Here is a 25,441-nt window from a genome sequence, read left to right on the forward strand (position 1 = left end):
TTTCTTTGATGATACTATTGAGCCTTTGGACCAAATCCTGGAAATACCTACTTTCAGACTTCCTGTTTTGTGAAAGACTTAAATATCTTTTTGCTTAAGCCTCTGCTTGTCAGGTGCTCTGCTGTTTTTAGCCAAAATCATGCCTAATGGATACAGACCCAGGTGAATCTTGGGGTGAATTGTGACATCAAGGGACACCATACCCGACTGAATGTACAGATGCACAAAGGTTCTCAAACCTCAGGGTGCATCAGAATCACCTGGCAAGCTTGTGAGAGTGCAGGTTCCAGGGTCCCACCTTCAGAGATTCCGAGGCAGGAGGCCCAGGGTGGCCAGGGGACACTGGCTATGGAGCCACAGAGGAGAATCACTCCAATGCCCTCCAAGAAAGAGCTTGCCTGTCAGCTGTGAGGAGCACAGTCAGCTGACGACCTCCAGGGGTTAGCACCTGCAGGATCCACCTTAGTTTCTGAGCCAAAGCCACACTCTTCCCCGCAACCTACTAGGACATGGCCATTTCTGCCCATAGTGAGGCTCTAATGGGCAGTCTTTGCTCCGAAACTCCCCACTGGGTTGGCTGAGATTTTGTCAGATCTGTGTCATGCTCTGGGCACGTTCTGCCCAATTCCACTTCCTTCCCTCTTCCTTTCGCAGGTGTCAGATGGGCACTGTGGTGTGAAGGTTCCGTGCCCAATACCCGCTCTCGCAGGCGTTGCTGCCCAATAAACCTCTTGTGCTCCTAATTCCTCCTTAGGGTCTGCTTCCCGGAGGACCCAACTAACACAACGACATTTTTTAAGAAGCACCTAGGGATGATTCTAATGCAGGTGATCTGTGGCTAAAGTTTGGGAAATGCTAGTGTAGGATTTGGGGTAAGGAAAAATCCTTACCCCAGCTCAGGGGATGGCGAGAGACGTTGTCTCTCAGACTCTGCCTCTGTGTCCTAGCCTTTTTATTCTTCTCTGGAGAGATGTCATTTTTTCTCACTGGTACACCTAGCATAAACATTGGGCAAATGGGTCCAACCATAGTACCCATGAGAAAACTTTGTTGTACAAACTATTCACTTGTTGAGCCACTTTACAAAAATTGTACGAAATTGTACAAAATGATTATGCATGCAAGTTCACCTTGTTCCGGTGTTCTAGCACCTGTGTGGAGTACTTGGCAATGCCTTTGCTTTTCACTTTCTGCAGCTGGAAGGCTCATCTACAGTTCCAGTTTTCTTCTGGACACTCTTCTTTCAATCTTTGGGATAACAGGGGCTGGATAAGGGAAGAGGACATGCTGTGGGAGCAAGCATATCACAGAGGTCCACCACAAAGAGGACCCTCAATGTGGCAAATGAACTTTACCATGTTTCCTAGAACCAGCCTTACCTGAAGCTCACTTTTCAGGTGTCCACCTTTCAAAACTGACTTTTAGGGCTTCCCTGGTGGCGCAGTGGTTGAGAATCTGCCTGCCAATGCAGGGGACACAGGTTCGAGCCCTGGTCTGGGAAGATCCCACATGCCGCAGAGCAACTAGGTCCATGAGCCACAACTACTGAACCTGTGCATCTGGACCCTGTGCTCCGCAACAAGAGAGGCCACGATAGTGAGAGGCCCGCGCACCGCGATGAAGAGTGGCCCCCGCTTGCCACAACTAGAGAAAGCCCTCGCACAGAAACGAAGACCCAACACAGCCAAAAATAAAAATTAATTAATTAATTAATATTTAAAAAAATGAGTAGAGGCTTCTTTCTTCAACTCTACCATGCTGTTAAAAAAACAACAACAAAAAAAACTGACTTTTACTAAAGTCCATCTTTGGATTAGTGCTGAAAAAGTGCAACTGACAGATACAGCCTAAACTAAATTTTTAAAATGCTCATTGAATAGAACCAACCCCAAAAATATCAACAAAGAAAAAGAACAAATGGTTCCACTGTTATTCTTGATATTCTATCCATAATGTAAAGTGCCATTTTGTAGCATGAGTGGTTCAATACTGAGTTTGGATGAATAAGTGCTAATTTTTCCAACTGTCCTGGTGTAGATGTCCTGTGAAGGCAGCAAGGACACGAATAGCACCCATCCCTCTTTGTCCCCCCACCCACTGGGTTGCTAAAGCCAGGAGTCTTCCTCTCATGCATCTCTGACCTTGAAGACAAAGCTAAGTTGTATCCACCCTACTTCCTGATGAGGTCTCTAACCCATTCACTCTGTACCACCTCCACTGCCACCATTCTTGTCAAGGCCTCTGTCATCTCTCCTCTGGACGCCTCTGGACCATCACAACAGCCTCCCCCATACTGGCTTCCTTCTAATTTGTTTTCCGCATGGCTGACAGGGATCTTTTAAACTTCTAAATCAGATTGTGCTCTTTCTTAACTTCAAAGCTTTCAATGACTCTGCCTTAAGGCTCCTTACGTGGCCTACAAGCCCTGGAGCAATCCAATCCCTTCCCTCCTCTGCAGCCTCATCTCCCTCCTCCCCTCTTCCTTGTTCAACGTGATCCAGCCACTCCGGCATTCCTGCCATTTTTTTTGAGTGGGCCAAGTTCTTTCCCATCCCTGCTTATAACTCTCTTCCATCTACTTCTCACCAGAGCCGTCATCCCCTGAGTAAAGCCACCCCTCACTACCCCTGCCGTCTATATTTGGCCTCTCCTAGGACTCTGTACTGATTCTTTATAGACTTGACCATGTGATTATTTGTGTAACATATGTTTTTTCTACTCTATTTTAAGCTCATGAGATCTTGGTTGTCTGGTTGACCACCAGACACCCAACATCAGACACAGTGCCAGGGTCATAACACTTATTAAAAAATGAAAAAATCTTAATGAATTAAGATTGATCATAGCTCAGTCTTACTCTCACCAAGTTTTCAAGAATTTCTTACTCTTCTACCAGGGAATAAAGGCTTTGGTCCTAGCTGTTGATAATTTCTACTTGGCTATATAAAACTTTCTAGGTTTTCTGGAACTAGAGACTAGGTGAACAGTAAATTATTTTCATTGGTTCAAATATACAATATATTTCTATACAAAAATCATTCTGATAAAGATATGTAATCAGAATGTGTTGGAAGGCTATAAAAACAAAGCCTGTGACTGTGCTCTCTAGGCTTAGGTTCTCAACAAAGCAGTAAAATCCCCAGTGGCTCTGAATCCCACTGAGACTGTCCTTAGCTCCTCCTCAGCTCAGCCAGCTCCTCGGAGGCCCTGACAGCACGGAGGTCAGAGTTTACACGTCCCTATGGCAGGGCTACACATAGATTCTGTGCAGGCATACAACTGTCAGTCTTTCAAGGTTGTGCTTCCTCACTTGGGGTGGGGGAGAGGGATGGGGTCGGCATGGGAGCTTGTTGGTGTAAAGGGAGGTGGAGAGGGAGGGAAGTGGTCTGAGAGATTCAGGAATATTCAACCACTAATCCACCAATGAGGATCTGATCAGAGAAGCTGAACCACTGGGAGAGAGATAACCAGTAAGGAGTTTATTTAGGGATATGACCTTTTGCAATTTGGGAATTGGTCCTACAGTCTCTGTAAGGCTCCACGTCTGGTGTTAGAACCTGAAGACTTCAGCAGGTTGTTGGGAAGGGAAGATGGAGATAAAACAGCAGTTCTTTATTAGGGCCTATCCCCCCCACCCCCGTGCACCTGACGTTTGATAATGTCTGGAGACATTTTGGGTTGTCACAACTTGGAGACAGGATACTGGCATCTAATAGGTAGAGGCCAGGGATGCTGATACACATCCTACAATGTAAGGAAAATTCGCCACAATGAAGAATTATCTCACCCAAATGTCAATAGTACTAAGATTTAGAAACTCTGATGTAGAGTGAGGACCAACTGCAACCCGTGCATGTAACCTGGAGCCCAGGAAGATGGGTTAGAACCAATGTCCCTTACCTCTTAAAGCTTCAGGGCTGCAGGCGCCCTGTGGTAGCAGTGGGTGCCTTTACTCACAGAGCTAACCATGCATTTGTTTCATGTGTCAGGGAAGCCAAAGACAGCTCCAGGGGCAGGTGGAAATGCTGCAGGCCCAGCTGGCGCTCCTAACCAACAAAGTGGGCCCGCCCATAGCGACAAGGTACATGACCTATAACAGCACCTGGGGCCTCTGCTCCCACCACCCCCATGATCCCCCGGCTCCACCTCTCCACCTAAAAGCAACGTGGCCACTGCTTCCAAATCCTGGGAAAAAAGTGTTTGCAGCCCACCTTCAACATAGAGGGAAGACAATTCTGGAAAATGTAGTTCAGCATTGTCAAGTTGACACATTATAAAGCCACCACAGGGGACTTCCCTGGTGGTGCATTGGTTAAGACTCCGCGCTTCAATGCAGGGTACCCAGGTTCGATCCCTGGTCAGGGAACTAGATCCCATATGTCGCAACTAATAGTTCGCATGCCGCAGCTAAAAAGGATCCCACACGTGGCAACGAAGACCCCGCATGCCACAGCTAAGACCTGGCACAGCCAAATAAACAAATAAATATTAAAAAATAATAATAAAATAAAGCCACTGCAGGATATACATGGAAGAGTTATGTGAGGGTTCTCCAGAGAAACAGAACCAGTTGGATGTGTGGATGGATAGATGGATAGATAGACTAGACAGACAGATAGATAACAAGGAATTGGTTCATGCAATCATGGAGGCTGACAAGCCCCAAGGTCGATCCTCAGCAAGCTGGAGACCCAGAAGAGCCAGTGATGTAGTTCCACTCTGAAAGCTGGCAGGCTGGAGATCTAAGAAAAGCTATGTTTCAGTTCAAGTCTGAACACAGGAGTAGACCAGTGTCCCAGCTCAAAGTCAGTCAGGTAGAAGAAATTTTCTCTTACTCAGCCTTTTTATTCTATCCAGACCTTCAACTGATTGGATGAAGCCCATCCACATCAGGGAGGGCAATCTGCTGTACTCAGTCTACAAATTCAAATGCTAATCTCACCCAGAAATACCCTCACAGACACATCCAGGATAATGTCTGACCAGATATCTGGGTACCCCACGGCTCAGTCAAGTTGACATATGAAATAATCCATCTCAAATTGCTTAAAGCATTTCCTAGATTGTGTATCAGTAAACACGGGGAATTGAATAAGGGGTGCCTCTCTTCAGACTTTCTATAGAACCTTGAGTGTATACCATTTATTGACTTTTTTCATTGCCTCTCACTGCTGTTCAACTATTATCAGATCTGCTCTACTCAGTTTTTAATCCTCAGCTCCTAGCAAAGGCCTTGGGACACAGTAGGCACTCAATTGATATTGGTTAAATGAATGCCTGCTTTTTTTTATAAATTCACGTTCTTTTATTTATTTATTTGTGACTGTATTGGGTCTTCGTTTTTGTGCGAGGGCTTTCTCTAGTTGTGGCAAGTGGGGACCACTCTTCATCGCGGTGCGCAGGCCTCTCACCATCATGGCCTCTCTTGTTGTGGAGCACAGGCTCCAGACGTGCAGGCTCAGTAATTGTGGCTCACGGGCCTAGTTGCTCCGCGGCATGTGGGATCTTCCCAGACCAGGGCTCGAACCCGTGTCCCCTGCATTGGCAGGCAGATTCTCAACCACTGCGCCACCAGGGAAGCCCCTGAATGCCTGCTTTTAAGGTGGAAGAAACCCGAACAAAATTGTAAATAATAATTTACTTTAGGTGGATTTTGTCCTCACAAAGAATTTTTGTTTTAGGAGTTGTGTGTTGTTGTCACCAGACTTCTAAAATGATTCTAGTTCTCCTATAGCGATATCTTCTTAAATCTTCCCTGGGTTTTTCCACAATAACCTACTAGAATGTTGTATTAAAGTAAAACACAAATTAGTCATTTCTCTCTTTGGGAATAAAGTAATATAGAAATTAAAATTTCAAGAGCTAACATTTTAAGTGCAATCAACTCTTCGAAATAATTTTTCACCTTCAAAACATGACAATCAAGCAGCAAAACAATAAATCCTAAACTCTGAAGCAGTGAGAATCCATACGAGGTAAAAGGAGCAAAAGACAACCTCCATTTTTATCCTAACCACGGCAAATATCACCACATTCAACCGGAAATGATAAGCTTATAGATGTGAGAGTCCTGAGGAAAACAAAATCATTGCTTCCTTGCTTTTTCTGAAGGAGAAAAATGAAACTCTTCTGAACTTCACTGGTCACCAGGAAGAAGCACATTATATCAAAGAGGTTTTTAAAAATCATATTATGTTAAATAGGTTAAAGGGCCAAAACTTCAATCTCTGTAAACTTCATCTTTCCAGGATATTAATAATTTCTGAAGTTACTGTGCACCTTAAAACCAGAAGGTCCTTTGGCAACCCTTAAGTTTCCAATTAGGCTCAGCCCAGAATGATAGTATTTTTTTTAAAGAAGTCACTTCCAGGGAAGAAATGTTCTCGAATCCAGTTTCCACAAGAGCCAGGTAAGTGAACAGGAAAACACCATAATCTCCATTTAAAGGGAATCTATCATAAGAGGTATCTGATATAACAGGTAAAGGCCCTGACAGAATTAGTTTCAACATCATGTGAGATGCCTATGGTTTTAGGGCAAGAATTCAAGATTTGGAGTTGGAAAACTTGGATTTAATTTCTGGCTTTGCCACTTGTGAGCTACATGACCTTGAAAGGGGAAAGCAGTTCTATGGACCCTCAGATTCTTATGTGGAAGGTCTAACCCCAGGGTGACGATATTTCGGGATGGGGCTTTGGGGAGGTAATTAGGTTTAGATGAGGTCATAAAGGATTAATGCCCTTATAGGAGACACCAGAGAGCTTGCTCTAGCTTTCTCCCTCCCTTCCTTCCCCCTCCTTCTGTCTCTGCCATGTAAGGACACAGCAAGAAGGCTGCTGTCTGCAAGCCAGGAAGAGAACCTCACCACAACTCAACCATGCAGGCACTCTTATCTCAGACTTACAGCCTCCACAAGTGTGAGAAAATAAATTTGTTGTTTAAGCCACCTAGTCTATGGTATTTTGTTGTGACAGCCCAAGCTGACTGTTACAGGGAGGCATTAAACTTCTCTGAGCTTCAGTCCCTCATTTGTAAAATGGAGATAATTATACCTAAGTCATAGCATTATTGAGAGAGTCAATGAAATAATACATAATGAGAGTTTTTAATAAACTGCAAAGAATACTACAAATGCATGGTCTTGTTCCATGATTACTTATATAAAAGTAATCAACATCTGTAGAGTACAGTTTAACACTAATTTGATGGTTAAAACAACTGTATTAGATACACAAAACAGACAGTATGCTCACATTGTTAATGAGGAATTGGAAGCCACAACTAGAAAACCAGGTCTTCTGACACCAAATCCAGCGGTATTCCCACTCTGCTCTTAAAAGATCTGTTCAACTTTAACAATACAGCAAAAAGGTGTGATGAAGGCTCTACACAAACATAAGAACTTTTCTCCCTAGCTTGCCCACCATCTTCTTCCGTTCAGTGTTCGTATGGTGCGTGGTATTGATTTGTTTCTGGCACAAGTAAGAAGTGTAGGTACTCAGATTAAGAAAGAGGGTGAGAGACTCCCAGACTTCAGACTATAATACAAAGCTACCATAATCAAAACAGCATAGTACTGGCACAAAAACAGACATATAGATCAATGGAACAGAATAGAGAGCCCAGAAATAAACCCATGCACTTATGGTCAATTAATCTACAACAGAGGAGGCAAGAATGCACAATGGAGAAAAGACAGTCTCTTCAATAAGTGGTGCTGGGAAAGCTGGACAGCTACACGTAAAAGAATGTAATTAGAAAACTCTCTAACACCATATACAAAAATAAACTCAAAAGGGATTAAATATCTTAATGTAAGACTGGATACTATAAAACTCCTAGAGGAAAACAGGCAGAATACTCTTTGAAATAAATTGCAGCAATATTTTTTTTGGGATCCGTCTCCTAAAGTAAAGGAAATAAAACCAAAAATAAACAAATGAGACCTAATTAAACTTAAAAGCTTTTGGACAGCAAAGGAAACCATTGATAAAGCAAAAAGACAGCCTCCTGCATGGGAGAAAATATTTGCAAATGATATGACCAGTAAGGGGTTAATATCCAAAATATACAAATAGCTCACACAACTCAACATCAAAACCAAGCAACCCAATTAAAAATGGGCAGATGAACTGAGTAGAAATGTTTTCAAAGAAGACATGCAAATGGTCAACAGGCACATGAAAAGATGCTCAATGTCGCTAATCATCAGGGAAATGCAAATCAAAACCACAATGAGGGCTTCCCTGGTGGTGCAGTGGTTAAGAATCTGCCTGCCAATGCAGGGGACACGGGTTCGAGCCCTGGTCTGGGAAGATCCCACATGCCACGGAGCAACTGGGCCCGTGAGCCACAATTACTGAGCCTGCGCGTCTGGAGCCTGTGCTCCGCAACAAGAGAGGCCGCGATGGTGAGAGGCCCGTGCACCGCGATGAAGAGTGGGCCCCACTTGCCGCAACTAGAGAAAGCCCTCGCACAGAAATGAAGACTCAACACAGTCATAAATAAATAAATAAATAAATAAATAAATAAATAAAAGAACGTGAATTTCTTTAAAAAAAAAAAAAGCAAACTGGGCTATTCATTAAAAAAAAAAAACAAAAAAAAACCACAATGAGATATCACTTCACATCTGTTATAATGGCTACTATTAAAAAGACAAGAGATAACAAATACTGACCAGGATGTGGAGAAAAGGAAACCCTCGTATACTTCTGGTGGGAATGTAAATTGGTGCAGCTACTGTGGAAAACAGTATGGAGGCTTCTCAAAAAACAAAAATAGAACTGACATATATGGCCCAGCAATTCCACTCCTGGGTATACATCTGAAAAAAACAAAAACACCAATTCAAAAAGATACATGCACCCCAATGTTCATAGCAACATTATTTACAATTGCCAAAATATGGAAGCTACCTAAGTGTCCATCAACAGAAGAATGGATAAGATGGGGGTGTGTGTGTGTGTGTGTCTGTGTGTGTGTATATATATATATATGTACATGTATATATATATATATATATATATATACACACACATATATATATACATATATATATACACACAGACACACACACACATACACAATGAAATACTACTCAGCCATTAAAAATAGTGAAATTTTGCCATTTGCAGCAACATGGATGGATCTGGAGGGCATTATGCTAAGTGAAATAAGTCAGACAGAGAAAGACAAATATTGTATGATATCACTTATACATGGAATTTAAAAAATACAACAAACTAGTGACTATAACAAAAAGACGCAGACTCACAGATATAAAGAACAAACTACTGGTTACCAGTGAGGAGAGGGATGGGGGAAGGAGCAATACAGGGGTAGGGGATTAAGAGGTATAAAATAAGCTACAAGGATATACTGTACAACATGGGGAATAGAGCCAATATTTTATAATAACTATAAATGGGATACAACCTTTAAAAAATTGTTAATCACTATATTGTACCTCTGTAACTTATGTAATATTGTATATCAACTACAATAAAAAAATAAAAATTAAAGTTAAGAAAAAGAAAGAGGGTGAGAGAAGACCCTTGAATGACTGTAACAGTTACTAGAAATATGGAAATTTGGCAGGCAAAGCAGAACGAGAAAGGGAAATATAGAAGGTGGTTAATGACACAGATTCTCGACTCTAATCTCGGGGTTGCCATTTATGACCTATGAACTGTTGGGCAAGTTAACCTAATTGAGCTTCAGTTTCTTTTTCTGTAAAATGGGGATAATAACAATACCTACTTCATAGGGCTGCTGTTAAGAATTAGATGAGCTGATCCATGTAAAGTGCTTAGGGCAGCTTCTGACACAAAATAAGTGTTCAATTTATGTGGCCTCATGAATAAGTTGCCAGTGGCAAGAAAAAGATGGATGATAAGAACAGCCCTTTCCTGCCTTCTAGGGAGACAGAAGCCTGCATTCCTTCGCAGGCTACCAGCGCTGGGTTTGCTGGGGCCATGGGAAAGGGGATCATGTAATTTATAGTTTTTGAGTGCAAAAGAATTCATATTAGGTAATTTTGTTAAGTATTTTAAAGCGACCATTTGATTTCATTATATTAATAGATCTATAAAAGAGTTTTATACAAAAACTATTTTCAAAAATAATTTCTCCCAAATAAATGCATCATATAGTTTGTTCATTAAAGCAAAATTTAAAACTTCTTTATAGTGATTATTTGAGTTTTAAAATATAACCAAGTAGAACAGTTATTCTTGATATATGCTCATTTACTTTAATGCGCTTCTTAGCTGACTCTAATACTACCGTTGATATTTTCCAAGGTAGTCTCACTCTTTTCATAAAATAACCTGTAATCTTCTTTAAAGGTGCATCTTGTAGTTGATAATTTTGAAACTGTTGATACCTTCAATGCTCCTTTGCTGTAAACCACATTATTTTTAATTGAGAAAATATTCTCCCAATAGATGCTGAGGTACCTGGTAAACTCACAGTAAATTCTGCTACATAGAAGATACTCTCGTTCTAATGTTTTAATGTAAGTATTTACATATTTCAGCGCAAATATTTTTATACATATTGTCTCCATTCAGAATACCTTTCTTCAACACAGAGTATTATAAAACTTGTCAAATAAATTATCTGTTATCAATCACCACAGATACTGCAAAATACTGCCTTCTCAATCTCATTGCCTTCTAATAATATAAATTTATCCAATTAAAAAATGGGAGCTCAAAAGAAAAGGAGGGGGGCTCCATCCAAAGAGTTAACCCCCCTTTTGGAAAATTCTTACTGACCCTCAGGTCTCAGCGTAACAATCTCCCCCTGACCTGGCCACCACACTTCCCTCCTCCCAGGCTAGTACAACCCCTTGTTATGTGCTTCTACTCCATTCTGGCAATATTCTGCTTAATGTTTCCTCGCACCAAGTTCCACAAGGCAGGGACTGTGTCTGTCACGTTCACGGTGGGATCCAGCACAGTGTCTGACACACAGTAGGTCCTCAGTAAATAAAAACTGAATTAATGTACAAACAGCCCATTGTTAAAAAGAACACATAATTAGGTTCAACGTGTAAGAACCCAATAAGATCCCATGAAATATGATTTAAAACATTTTCTTTGCCTAATAATAACTTTACAGTGGAGAAGCTTGGCAGAGCTACCTCGGCCATGTGATCAAAATTAACATCACCAGTAATAAAACATATCAACATCATGTACCCGATGACAGGATGCCCTGAGAAAAGCACATCATCACTTCTGTGGTATTCTTGCCAAAAAGCCATAACCTCAAATGGAACCATGAGAAAACATCAGACAAGCCCAAACTGAGGGCTGTTCCACCAAATAACTGACAACTGCACTGGACTATTCCAAAGTGTCAAGGCTATGAAAGACAAAGACTGAGCAACTGTCACAGATTTGGAGGAGACCATGGAGACATAACCACTATATGCAAAGTGAGGTCCTGGAACAGTTTAAAGGACATTAGTAGGGAAACTGGAAAAATCTGAATAATGCCTGTAGATTATTTAATCATATTTTACCAGTGCTAATTTGGTATTAATAATAGTACTGTGTCTATGTAACATGTTAACATTAGGGGTAATCAATGAAAGTTAAAGTTTCCCCAGTTATTTGTTCAAAGACCAAAAACCTTAAGCACCATATTTACAGTGTTTCCTCTTGCCTGAGTACCTTGCATTGATCCATTAGTGCTGACTTATGAAGCCCATCCACTCTGCCCACTTGTCAAGGCCCCTTCCAGCCTGACTGCCCATGGAGCAGACTGAAGCAGGCTCTGGGGTTCTCAGAACTCTCCTTGTCTTTGCACTCACCCAGTCTCCCAGGGACCAATGTCTTCCCCTCTACTGCTTCTGCCAAAGGCATGGTCCCTCTCTACCTTTAACGTGGCTCAAAGGTCACCTCCTGAAGGCCTTCCGGAATTTGCCCTTCCCAGGGCTGATGATTCCTTCCCCTCTCACGGCCTGGCCCTTGGATGAATATGTGCTCCAAGGCACGGCTTTATCATGTGCTGTTGAGTCATACATTGCTTGTATGCTGTGACCTCAGATAAATTGTCAGGGAACCCTCTGATGGCCATGCCCCTCAAGGGTCTCTCCAGGCCCTGTCACTGTAAGACGCATTCTAGTCTATAATGAGGAGTTGATGAATGAGGAGCATGAGGGCCCAGAGAGGCTAAGTGACTTGCCCAGGACGCTGCAGTATGTGAATGGTGGGGCCTACACCACCCGGCTCTCTCGAGTGGCTGTGCAGTGCTGAGCTCATGTCTCAGGATGCACTGGGGGAGATGAGACAGGGGCAGGCCAAGTCGTGGCAAGTCTGGACAAGGAGTTTGGCCCTCAGCCCTGTAACAGCAAGCCACCATTAAGGATTCTAAGCCTGGCTCAGCTCTGATAATGTCACTCTTACTCAAAAACTTTCAGCGGCTCCTATATAATAAACTCTGCACAATAAACTCCAAAATCCTTATGGTGGCACCCACAGAAACCATCCAACCTGCTTTTGGTTTACTTTTCCATCCTCATCTCTCTTGCTTCCCTTTCACGTTATCCACATTCAACTCAAACAGTATGGTCACCCACATACTCACGTGGTCTCTCCAGCACCTAGCGAAGTATGTGACACACTGAATGAAAGAACCCCAGTTTTCCTCCCAAGTCTTGGGCAATGATGTTCCTCCAATTGGAAACCAGTGATGACTTTCCTTCATCTCCTCATATACGTTTCTACCTCCTTTATTAAGGCCTAGCTCAAATGCTTCCTTCTCCATAGAGTCTGTTTTAACAAAATCCCTCCAGCTAGAAATGGCAGAAGGCCCCCCTTCTCTGATGACTCATGCGTCTCATCTCCCTTCGAGTATGCTGTCTTTTGTAGGGAGGGATCTGTGTCTGATTTGGCTCTGTGGTAGGAAATGCTGTGCCCTCCGCCCCCAGATGCCCACTGCCAGGCCCGTGCACCCATGTCCCAGCTTCTCTGAGGGTTGACTGCAAATGGCTCACAGACGCCTCCCCTGTGCTGAGAATAGACCTCAGCTGGCAGGATCCCCCTTGTCTCTGGAAGTGACTCCCCCAGTCCTACAGGGGCAGCCGACAGCCAACAACTGACTAATATGAGGTGCAAAGGGCCAGCCCCCTTGTCTCAGTGGGGAACGACTCTTGCGGAGCTGTGAATACTCCAGAGCCCCCATGAGTCAGGCCAAGGCTGCTGAATCCACGTCTTCGAGTGGCTTCTTCCGCTGTCTTATCTTGCTGCACACCCTCCCTTATAGGTTTGCCCTGAAGTACGTTCCCTCAATAAATCATTTTCCTGAGAATTCCCATTTCAGGCTCGCTTCTCGGAACCTGACCTAAAACATACGTGAAACCACCAACACCTAGCTAAAGGCGGGTGCAGACAGTTACGTCGTGTCTGCAATGTGTCATGCACGGCAGATATTTTACAGGCATCGCCTCATTTCATCTTCTCAACAATCCTATGCATAGGAACTGTTACCCCTCTTCTGCAGAAAGGGTAACTGAGGCTTAAAGTTAAAATCAGATTCATGATTTCAACTCGTATCTGTTCTTTCCACCACAGCCGGTCGCTCACTAGCATAACCTCAACGCTCAGAGGAACTCAATACGTGTTCCTGAGAAAATGAATGAGCCATAGTTAGGCTTTCTCAACGCTGTCTATGTAGTTTAGAGTTGGTTGTTGCTTTGTCCAACTTTAAAAAAAAGAAATTAGAGCCAGTATTGTGCTAAGTTGTAAACTGAGGGAAACTTAGTAAGACCTGTTCTTTCAAATTCCTCTTGGAGTCCCTCCGTCTGGGAGACAAGGATTCTCCCTTCTTCCAGGTATAGGGAGGACACCTCCCACATGTGGGGCTTATGACCTCCTACAGGGGAAGGTCAAAGAGCTCCTGCATTTGCCATTTCTCATATTCCTTCAGCTTTAAATATTTGATACACCAAGTTGCCATATTTGGGGGTGGCGTGTCCTGAACGCCCCCCAGCACCCGCTCCCTCATCAAAACCAGGTGATAAATGCTATACTAGGGACAGAAAGATACTGAGTCTGCTTTGAAAGCACAGGAGAGGTGGCAGTTACCTCTGACAAGGGTGGTAGGGATGGGAGCAGGGGATTTTAGAAGAACTTCACAAAGGGAGAGAAACTCAGGTGGGGTCTTGAGGGACAAGGAGAGAGTCATCTAGCAAGCAAGCGAAGACGGAGTGGAAGATGATCTCAGTCAGAGAGGACATCAAGAGTGACGGCGTGGGCGTGAGAAAGTGCACAGCGTGTTCGGGACAGCCGCAGGTGTCAGAGGTGGCGGGCAGCCGAAACCAGGGGCGCGACAGACAGGAAAGGCAGGAGGGGGTCAGGAGCCCACGACGGTCTGAGAAGGCACTCGAATCAAGAGGGGCCAGGCCTGCAGGAAGACTGGAAGTCACCCTCAATGATTTCAACCCTGCTTCCACTGAAGGAGGCCCTGACGTATCCCCCTCATAAGGTTGTCCACGGGTGACGGAGCAAGAATGAGAACAGGTCAACTCACATCAGATGCTCAGCCCAGCACCAGCCCACTCAACAGTACTGCTTGGCAGAGAGAGCCAGAAATAAATATCCAGCTGTAACAGCACCAAAACACGGGTATTTTTTTCAAGTAAACAGCCTCACTTCACCTCACCTGAACTCACATGAACTCTCATTTTGTCCTGCTCGCTGGAAATTGATCCAGGAATGTAGGAATTTACTGATAAGATGTCTCAGTTGGAAGGAAAGCTAAGCGGCACGCTCTTTTGTCCTCCTTTATCATATTTTTTAAAACATGAGGGCCATTTCTTAAGGGGAAACACAAAGTGGTAAGAAAAATGTTGAAGGTTAGCTTCTGCATAAAGCTTCAGGAATCAATATGCTAGCCCAAATTTTGGAGTCTAAATATTCCTATTTAAGCAGGCAGTTTTCAGTTCCTAATTTCTTACCTCCTTGAGAAGAAGGGGGCCCAACAGTTTAAATCAGAGATTCTCATAAAAACAATGTGTATTTTTACATGGACTTGAAGAAACTAGAAAATACCACGATAAAGAACCATTATTAATATTTCTAAATAAATGATTTCTCCTGGCACACTAGTAATGAATTGTACTCACTAGTCACCTGGTTCTAAATTCTTTATTCCCGAGTGCATGAGTGACAGTAAGTGAATTCTGCTAATTAAGCCCGGTGCCTTGTCTGAGATGAGATTTAGAATACAGGAACTAAAATTTGCTTTGTGAGTGAATTCAGAGCAGACCACAGGAAGACGCTTTTGTTTCCGTTGCTGCTCTCAAAATTTGTAGGAGTAAAGGCAAGGGGCTGAAGACCACCTCGGGCGGCAACGGGAGGGTGTGTGAAGTCTGTGCCCAAGGCCCTTCCCAGCATTATCTCCCTGCACTGAGATCTGTCCACAGTGTACCTGAAGCCAGCACAGCCCCTGGGAATTGCAGGCCCCTTTGTCCTCAGTCAGACTAGTTCACTGCCCGCGGGCAAAGCAGGAAGGTTTCACTCTCCTCCCCTTTACTGTTCAAATAAGTACTCGGGCCTGCGAACGTCCTACGGATCATTCATCAGTTATGGACACTGAACTTTTTCCCTGTCTTGAGGTGAAATGCCCAGTGGGACTCCAGTGGCAATGCCTGAAGAGCGACTGCTTTATGGGTACCCACCGCGACCAAGGTCTTGATCTCAAATCCCTAAACCTAAAGCAACTCTCAGAAGCTCCCTGTGCCACACAGCCTGGGGGACTGCAGGACCCCCTTTTGCCAAGGGCCGCTCAATAATGATAAAGTTTATACGGCTAACCAGTGGGGGTAGAACACAGCCATTTTCTCCTTGGAAAAAGTGGCCCCAGGATAAACAACAAGGTCCTACTGTATGGCACAGGGAACTGTATTCAGTATCCTGTGATAAACCATAATGGAGAAGAATATGAAAAAGAATGTGTATATATATGTATAGCTGAATCACTTTCCTGTACAGCAGAAATAAACACATTGTAAATCAACTATGCATCAATAAAATAATTTTTTTAAGTGGCCCCAAACAGCAAGCACTACAAAAGGCCGATTTTTCTTGAAAAAAAAAAAAAAAAAAAAAACCAGCCCTTGTCATGATAGCCCATGTTATCCTAACTAGAATCTTAGACATTGAGATTTTAAAAAGTGCTTTCAAGATGATCTCACCTAAGCATACCAGCTTACAGATGAGGACAATGAGCTTGGCCAGTCCACATGACTTACTCAAGGCCCTCCAACGAATTAGTATTCCCTAAAACTGGAACAGAGATCTCCAGGTCCTGGTCTGGTCCTTCTGGGGTTGAAGGTGATATGCTGGCGAGAAGCAGAGCAATGGGCTTAACACGGCCCATCCTGCCAGAGCAATTTTCATGCAATAATAATTCATTAACACATGATTTTTACACTAAAAGGTACATGTTAATTTTTAAAAAATTAAAACAAGGAAATTCCATGCTTGTGGTGGTGTTTAAGGCTATGTTCCCAAGCCATAAACACTACAGATACTCTGTCAATATGGTAGCCACTAGCCACGTGTGGCTAGTGAGCACTTGGAATAGAGCTGGTACAAGTTGAGAGAGGCTGTAAGTGTAAAACACACACCTGACTTCAAAGACGTAGGTCCAAAAAAGAATAAAATTTCTCAATAATTTCTTATGGTTACATGTTGAAATGATAATATTTTAGATGAATTGGTTTAAATAAAATACATTATTAAAAGTAATTTCACCTGCTTTTTCCCCTTTTTTAATGTTGTTTAGTAAACTGGAAATTACATTTGGGGCGTGCATTATCCTTCTATTGGACTGTGGCTTGTAGAGGGTGGATAGAGGGTGGATATTAGGGCTGCTCAATAGTCAAGTTATCTTCCTTCCAGGCACACACTAGGATTGCAGGTCCCTGCCCCCTATGAAATGAGGTGTGGTCATGTAGTTGGCTTTGGTCAATGAAATGTGAGTGGAAGACACGCGTTTTTCTGGGCAGTGCCTTTAACTGCCCATGCAGGACACTGTAACGCCTTCCAAGGAAATCGTGGACATGAATGTGGAGACTAATCGCAGTCAAACTGTGGTGAGCTGAGGCTCCCACTGACTCGCCTTAGATGTGGAATGTGAGCTCAGAATCAACTTTTTGAAATCAGCATTGAGATTTGGGGATAGTTCATTCCTGTAGCATCAGCTAACATATTCTTAAATATAACTTTCTAGTGTAAAGGTGTACAGAGAACTATGCCACGGCAGCGACTCCCAAACTTGCTTAACCACAGAGCACTTTGAAGGGTGTGATTTATTGACAGGATAGTAATTAGAGTTCATGAGATAGAATGCATACTCAGATTTGTGAAGACAGCAAAAATAGACCACACAGATCAATTAATTGAGCCAATGATCAAAATCTGACTTGCATGTCTTACTAGTCTTAGAATAAAACCAAAAATTAATCATGTTTATGTTAAGAATGAACAAATCAAAATCATTTATTTTACTTTTTAAAATACATTACATTTCATCAAAAATTTTTTATAAGAATAATATTTTGTGACTTTTTAAAAATTGTGAGCCTGGTCAATATCAGAAACACGGTTGCTGATTAAGGATAGCACCTAGTCTGTTTCCTAAATTTTGCCTTTACTACATTATGATCTGAAAAAATAACATTTTTCCAGAAAATGAAGAACAATATGATCAGTGTGCTCTGCTATATTTGGGGACTACTGAAACGGGCTTCTCCAAAATTCAATTATTTCATCCCGAATAGCTCACTTCCTTCTTTTTTTAGAAAACAAAGTCTGTGATTTTTCATTTTTACTTTGAAGGATTCACTTTTTGCTTGCTTTAGATTGATACAATTTGCTAACTATCAAGACTGCTTTTTGTTTAAAACTTTCTTCTTTCAATCTCAGATCCACAGGGAGCAAATTTATGTAGTATAAATATTTTTACATGAAATCAGTACTAAATGTTATTACAAATTAAATTTTTATTGAGATATAATGTATCACAATCTCTTAAAGTGGTTTTTAGTATATTCACAAGTCATGCCACCGTCACGACTAATTTCAGAATATTTTTATCACCCCAAAAAGAAACCCCATTCCCATGAGCAGTCACTCAGTACTTCCCCTCTCCCCCCAGCTCCTGGCCACCACTAATCTACTTTTTTTCTCTATGGATTTGCCTTTCCTGGACATTTCTTACAAATGAAATTATACAAGATGTGGTCTTCTGTCTGGCTCCTTCGCTTAGCACAATGTTTTCAAGGTTCATCCATGCTGTAGCATGAATCAGCACTTCATTCCTTCTCATGGATGATTTATATTCCATTGTATGGAGAATTATCACATTTTGTTTATCCATTCATTAGTTGATGGACATTTGGGTTGCCTCCACTTTGGACTTACGAATGATACTGTTAGGAGCATTCCTATGCAGGCTTTTATGTGAAAATATGTTTTTAATTATCTTGGGTCAAATTAAAATTTTAAGACAAAAAATAATTTTTAAGACAAAATGCATAACATAGATTTGGGTGTCCTTATAGCAAAGTGCAGATTAAATGTCCTGCATCTGTGCATCAGGCCAGGTGACTTCCTGGGGAATAGGGGCATGCTGGGAGACGGCCGGCTGGCCTGTTTGGGACCCAGCTGGTACAGGCAGGAGCTTTCTCTTCAAGCCCCCATTACCACCACCACCCTCTACTAGGTATCCACACCCCACTCTGTATTCCAGGGGGTTCCTGAGCATCCTGGCTGTCATCCACTTGTGAGGAGTTGGGGAGGGGGCCCTGAACAAAATCTCAGAGCACAGATGGCATCACTCACGTCGGATGATTGATGAGCATTGTGCACTCCTCTCTGGACCTCAATAGGAGGCACGGATGGGTCCGTGCTTGGCTTTGAGAGGGCCTCCTGGCATGGGAAACACACCACACCGATTCTGGTGGGAGCTCATGGTCCTTCACTTGTATGCTGCACCCCTTTCAGGTGCTTCCTCCCAATCCTTCCCAATATATTTCTTCCCACCCCCTGGGTTCTTTTAAACTATCCTGCCTTTCACCACGTCTGCAACTGTCTACCTTTCACCAGCGTATGTTGAATTCAAGACTCAAATATGCCACCTGTATTTTCCTGTCTTTGGGGCCTCTCTCCACCCAGAGGAGAGGGTAACTCATGTCTGGCTACCTGGGTTGGGGGAAGGAGGAGGTGAAAACCTCAAGTAAAGGAAACTCATTTTTATCTACAACTTCGGAGTAGAAGGAGGAAGAAGAACTGATCATTTTCAACATTATCCCACATAGCAGTGCGCTCAGTAATGCCACACCATTTCTTAATGATAAATTATCCCAGGAGACTAAGAATTACCATAGGTTTGATATTTTTCTTAGACATTTAAGAAGAAAGACATTCACTAGTATTCCTGTGAGTTTCCCCCACCTGGCACAACCTTAGCCCTTTATGGAGCCCAGTTTTGGAAAAGAAGCACCCCAGAGCGTGCGGCCACACAAAGGATCTCTTTTGAGCCTAGATGTCCTCAACTAGTCCCAACTGAGGAGTTAAGATAGCTAGGTATGTTGCAGAAACAAAAGACCCCAAACTTGAACTGGCTTACAATAACCAAGGTTTATTTCTCACATAGTTATATGCCCACGTGGGTCTGCTGTGGCTCTGTTCTGTGTCATCCTCACTCCAGGATCCCCATGGAAAGCAGCCACTCTCTTGGAACATTGCCAGCAAGAGGAAAGAGAGAGCAGGCTGAACCAGGCCCTGGCTCTCTGCCTTGCCCAGAAGTGACACACATTACTTCCTCCTCCATTTCATTGGCCAGGGCAAATCAAGTCCCACAGCCATGGCCAAATTCATGGGGTGGGGATGTACAACCCTCTCATGGGGAGGGGCATTACAGTGAGGAGCCCTGAATTTCAGTGAACGATAAAGAAGTCAACTATGGGACCAGAACCAGAAAGCCCCACAAAATCTGGACCCTCGTGTAGGTCCTAAGTCACCAAGCCATATCTTCTATTCCCCTCAGTGAGTCCTTTGAGATCATTTGGGTCCTTCTCTACCGGGATCACACCTCCTGGTCAAAGCCATCTCATTCTACCCCATCTCTATATCTGCCTCTAACTTTGAATCTCAGAAAGTAGGGGTTGGGGTCTCAGACTCTTCCCTCTGAGCAGGTCCTTGGCTCCTTCCTCCTTGGCAATGGGCACAGCATTCTGCTGACTGCCTGTTCTACTCCCTACTTAGAGGCAATGTCAGGGGCAGGGAAGCCACCTCAGGAATGGGCTACAGGGCAAGCTCCAATCCCAGGCCAAGTTGTGGAGGGCTCTGGAAGTTTGGGCCACCAATTTTCCCTGTTCATGATCTCCTCCATACAGTCACATTGACTCATTATAGAATAAGTACCACATCTTGGATATAAAACCATACAATGAATTAACTAAAGTCAGCAGGAGATGTAACAAGTCCAAAGCACTCAACAAGTTCTCTCAAACAGACACGTTTTTATTATCCTAAATCTAAAACCCTCCCTTTCTCTGATCGCTGTATCAATTAAGATTGCATTCACTGCAAATAACAGATCCCCCCCTCCCCCCTCCCCCCGCACGCATTGGTGACTTAAATAACTCCCTTAAGGGAGTATGTTTTTTTTCATTTAACATGACCTTCTAAGTTAAGCAGAGCTGGTACTGAAGTTCCATGGTGCTATCAGAGACCCAGGCATTTTCTCTTTTTCTACGCCTTCATCTTTAATATAATGATGTTCACGTCGTGTTTGTCGATTCATGGTCCTCTGATGGTTGCTGCCCCTCCAAGCCACACAACCGTGTCCAAGAGGGAAAAGAGCAAGAATGGCGGGCAAGGGGCTTTCTCTTCAGGGGCTGTGCCTTTTTATGCAGGAAGTGGCACCATAGGGGCTCCCTCTCAAGAGCTTCTGCCTGTATCTCACAGACCTGAACTGTGTCATTTGCTCCACTGGCCATAATAGAGGCTAGAAAAGAAAATTTTCACCTTTTACAGCCTCTGTGGTTGAGACAGGTAAGGGAGAATGGAGGTTGAGTTTGAGTCAGCCAGTCTGCAACGTCTGCTGTGTCCGGGCTGCACAATTTCCACAATGCCACCTACTTCTGTGCCCAAATTAGGCATTTGATTAGATTACATTTATCTCCTGAGGAACCGCATGATTATACTCCTGGGAGTGGCTGGTGTCCCCAGCTTCCTTGTTTGATGCCTCTGCAGTCCTTCCTTGGTAAATACCCTAATGCCAGTTGGTTTTCATCCAAGTGTATATAACCATATTAATCTTGGGTGATCAAAATTATACAAAGAAATAGATGCTTGCTTTCTGTCATACATTAGAGATGCTAGTTGGTATTAATATGACCTGATTTTCACTATCCTTGTATTTTTTTTAAATAGATCTTTATTGGACTATAATTGCTTCACAATACCGTGTTAGTTTCTGTTGCACAACAAAGCGAATCAGCCACATGCATATATATATCCCCATATCCCCTCCCTCTTAGGCCTCCCTCCCGCCCTCCCTATCCCACCCCTCTAGGTCATCGCAAATCACTGAGCTGATCTCCCTGTGCTATGCGGCTGCTTCCCAACAGCCAGCTATTTTGCATTCGGTAGTGTATATATGTCGATGCTACTCTCACTTCGCCCCAGCTTCCCCCTCCCACCCCGTGTCCTTAAGTCCATTCTCTATGTCTACATCTTTATTCCTGCCCTGCAACTAGGTTCATCAGTACCATTTTTTTTTTTTTTTTAGATTCCATATATATGCGTTAGCATACTGTATTTGTTTTTCTCTTTCTGACTTACTTCACTCTGTATGACAGACTCTAGGTCCATCCACCTCACTACAAATAACTCAGTTTCGTTTCTTTTTATGGCTAATAGCCCATTGTATACATGTGCCACATCTTCTTTATCCATTCATCTGTCGATGGACATTTAGGTTGGTTCCATGTCTTGGCTACTGTAAATAGTGCTGCAATGAACATTGTGGTACATGTCTCTTTTTGAATTATGGTTTTCTCAGGGTATATGCCCAGGAGTGGGATTGCTGGGTCGTATGGTAGTTCTATTTTTAGTTTTGTAAGGAACCTCCATACTGTTCTCCATAGTCGCTGTATCAATTTACATTCCTACCAACAGGGCTGGAGGGTTCCCTTTCACCACACCCTCTCCAGCATTTATTGTTTCAGATTTTTTGATGATGGCCATTCTGACCGGCGTAAGGTGATACTTCACGGTAGTTTTGATTTGCATTTTTAATTCTATTCTTGGTTCAAGCCCATTTTTCCTCAGACTGAGGCTACTGATTTCTAAAATACTAATTGAACCTGATCACACTTAAATATTTTATTCTGTTTTACTCCTACTATTTGACTCCCTAACATGTACCAATATAGCCCATGTTCAGGGCCTGATATGAACAGGGCATAAAAAAATTCCATTGCACTCTTTCCCTAGAGAAGTGGGTGGCTCTAGTTAGATAAGCTAGGAAGACGATTATAAGTGATTCTTCCCTAAATAAAAAATCTGTTTCAAAATAATTTGTTGTGTCTTACCTAGTAGAGTCTTTCAGTTACAAGTAGTCTAACAATTTAGTTGTAAAAATACTACCACACTTTCAAAAGGGGTTGGACAAAGAAGAACCTATAAATTCAAATAGTCTGTGTGCTAAAGCCAATAGTAAACACAGGTTAAGAAGAAAAGGCAAAGGTAAATACAATTACTGTCAAACTATATGTGACAGATATTATTATTCTTTGGATTTAGTGAGATGCAGGAAAATATGGAGAAAGAAGAATCTACGTGCATATTTAAAATTGAATGTTCCATCCGTTCAATGTAACAGAGTTATCTGCAGTATGTCTGTCCTCACCTAATTTCTGCAGCACCATCATGCCCCTTCGAACTTCTGGGTGGCTTGCAGCAAATACATTGATGGCAGTGCTGAGGACAGCAGAGAGAGAGTGACTGAGGATGCCCTAGGGCAGCTTTTTTTTTTTTTTTTTTTTTAATAAATTTATTTAGTTTTGGCTGTGTTGGGTCTTCGTTGCTGCGCGCAGGCTTTCTCTAGTTGCGGTGAGTGGAGGCTACTCTTCCTTGTGGTGCGCGGGCTTCTTATTGCGGGGGCTTCTCTCGTTGTGGAGCACGGGCTCTAGGCACACGGGCTTCAGTAGTTGCGGCACGCGGGCTCAGTAGTTGTGGCTCATGGGCTCAGTAGTTGTGGCTCACAGGCTCTAGAGCGCAGGCTCAGTAGTTGTGGTGCACGGGCTTAGTTGCTCCGTGGCATGCGGAATCTTCCCGGCCCAGGGATCAAACCCGTGTCCCCTGCATTGGCAGGCGGATTCTCAACCACTGCGCCACCAGGGAAGCCCCCTAGGGCAGCTTCTGAAAGTTTCCTTACAAGCCGGCTGACATTCACCTGTTGCTCTTCGTCTTCTCTTCCTCCTTTTCTCTGGCCAGAGTGCAGACTGATAGATGGCATTGGAGCCTCTTTCTTGGACCACGAGGTGCCCTTGAGATTAGATGTCACACATGGTGGACCTACCAGACCCAAGCAGCCCTGAGTCATGGGGGACTTCCTGGAGCCATACCTGCCCTGGACTGCCCACCTCCAGATTTTTTTATTAGTTTTTATTAGAATATAGTTGCTTTACAATGTTTTGTTAGCTTCTGCTGCACAGAAAAGCCTCCAGACTTTTATATGACAAAAAAGTCAACTTCAGTCTTATTTATGTTGTTATGCTTTGAGGCTACACTCCACACAAACGTAACCCTGATATACTTAGGGAACAGTTGAAATATCTAAACACTTACTCTGGATTTTTATGTTCCTTTCATGGGTGATGTGGCTTTCCCCCATCCCCATTACCTCTGCAGGAAAGGGCAACAGAGCCTCTGGAAATTGGCAAGATGAAGAAAAGATAAGGTGCCCCTGGTTGTACAGGTGCATTGTGGGAGAAGAAAGGGGAGCACGGGCTGTGAGACCCATGTATCCTGACACCGCCACCCCAGGTCAAAGCCCCAGAGGGCCAGGATTTGCCTTAAGAGGGGAGGAAAAACCACTAGCTGAGAGGTGGGTTGTTGGGCATGCGGAGTAATGGTGCTGGAGCTGGGCTGGGCGGGGGTCAGGACGGGGCTAGCCCGAGCCCTCCTGCAGCCCGCCCACCCCTTCTCCCCTTGCTGTGCTTTGTAGTGTGGACTGTGGTGGGGCTCGCAGAGGCGTGTTGGGGTGGCCGCTGCCCAAACCCACCGCTACAGGAGTCTCAGGCCTGGGATCCGCAGCCCAGCAAGGGATTTACCCACGCCCAAGGACGCAGCCAGGCCCCTCAGGCGTCACGAGCACAGAGAGCCACCCTGGCCACTCTACAGCCACAACCAGTGAGGGCCCAGCATGGATCAGAGGCCCTTCGTCCCCCTCCAGCACGAGGCCTCATAAAATCTCCATCTACCAGCTGCCGTTTTTGAGAGAAATGGGAGGGAAGAAAGCTTCCCTAGAAAGAAATCTGATCCCGAGACACAGATCAAGTGAATTCACCCAAAAGGGGACTGCTCACACTAAGAGAGACTGAAATGTTACTGACAGGCCAGTAGGAGCTTTTGCGTCCCCCTCATTCACACCCTCCTGTGTCCTCCACACCCTGGGACCCTAGGGGGCTCTACCGAAGAAAGTTAAAGAAGCTGCCTTGTCTCTGCACCTCTGAATGTAGCCTAGGTAGGTGAACACTGGACCCTGGTGACTCTGGTAACATCAACAGCAGTGGATTTTTAAAGATTGGGAGCCTGTGTATCTGCTGCCAACCCTGTGATAGGAAGGTGTGGTCCTTGTATAATGTCACGTCTTGAAGCACTTTGCTAAAACAATAGTGTTTATTTACTGGGTAAAAGAGTACTTTTTTTGTGGCCCTAATGTGAATTCGTAAGTGGAGATTGTTTCTGCTTGGAATCAAAACCAAAAAAAATGTATTCCCCTTATTGTTATTGTGGATACATCTGTGGTCCAGTTGTGACATCTGGAACCTGTTGAATTCAGCTCTTTTTACAAACAAAAAGAAGTCTAATATTAATTTTGTTTTTTAAAAACATGGATATTTACTTACACGGGGTCTGTATGATATAAAATGTTCAGAGTGTTAGGAGAAAAACAGATTTGTCTAATTTGTGGCTTGAAACAAAAGATCTTGTGATACTGAATTCTGGAGAAATTTTGTTTTTACTTGTCAGACTTTTGCACAAATGCCCATTAAACATTTGGATGATCTGATAACAAAGTAGCATTCCTTTTAAACAATGGGCAGAGATGTCAAGAAAACTCAAATGATTTTAGACTTAAAACATAGCCAAGCAGACTTTTGTTCATTTTTAAAATTGTTTTC

General features: G+C 43.4%; 1 long non-coding RNA gene across 1 annotated transcript; it reads right to left on the minus strand.

Moving 5' to 3' along the window:
* Positions 1-381: 381 nt before the first annotated feature.
* Positions 382-13,136, minus strand: LOC309659520. Its single transcript, XR_014262857.1, has 3 exons — positions 8,626-13,136; positions 5,592-8,246; positions 382-5,277 (listed from the first exon to the last, which is right to left on the minus strand). It is a non-coding gene; the product is annotated as an uncharacterized lncRNA (long non-coding RNA).
* Between the last annotated feature and the right edge of the window lie 12,305 nt (positions 13,137-25,441).

Source organism: Balaenoptera physalus (assembly GCF_965194825.1).
Source record: "Balaenoptera physalus genome assembly, chromosome: 4".
Taxonomy (NCBI): Eukaryota; Metazoa; Chordata; class Mammalia; order Artiodactyla; family Balaenopteridae; genus Balaenoptera; species Balaenoptera physalus.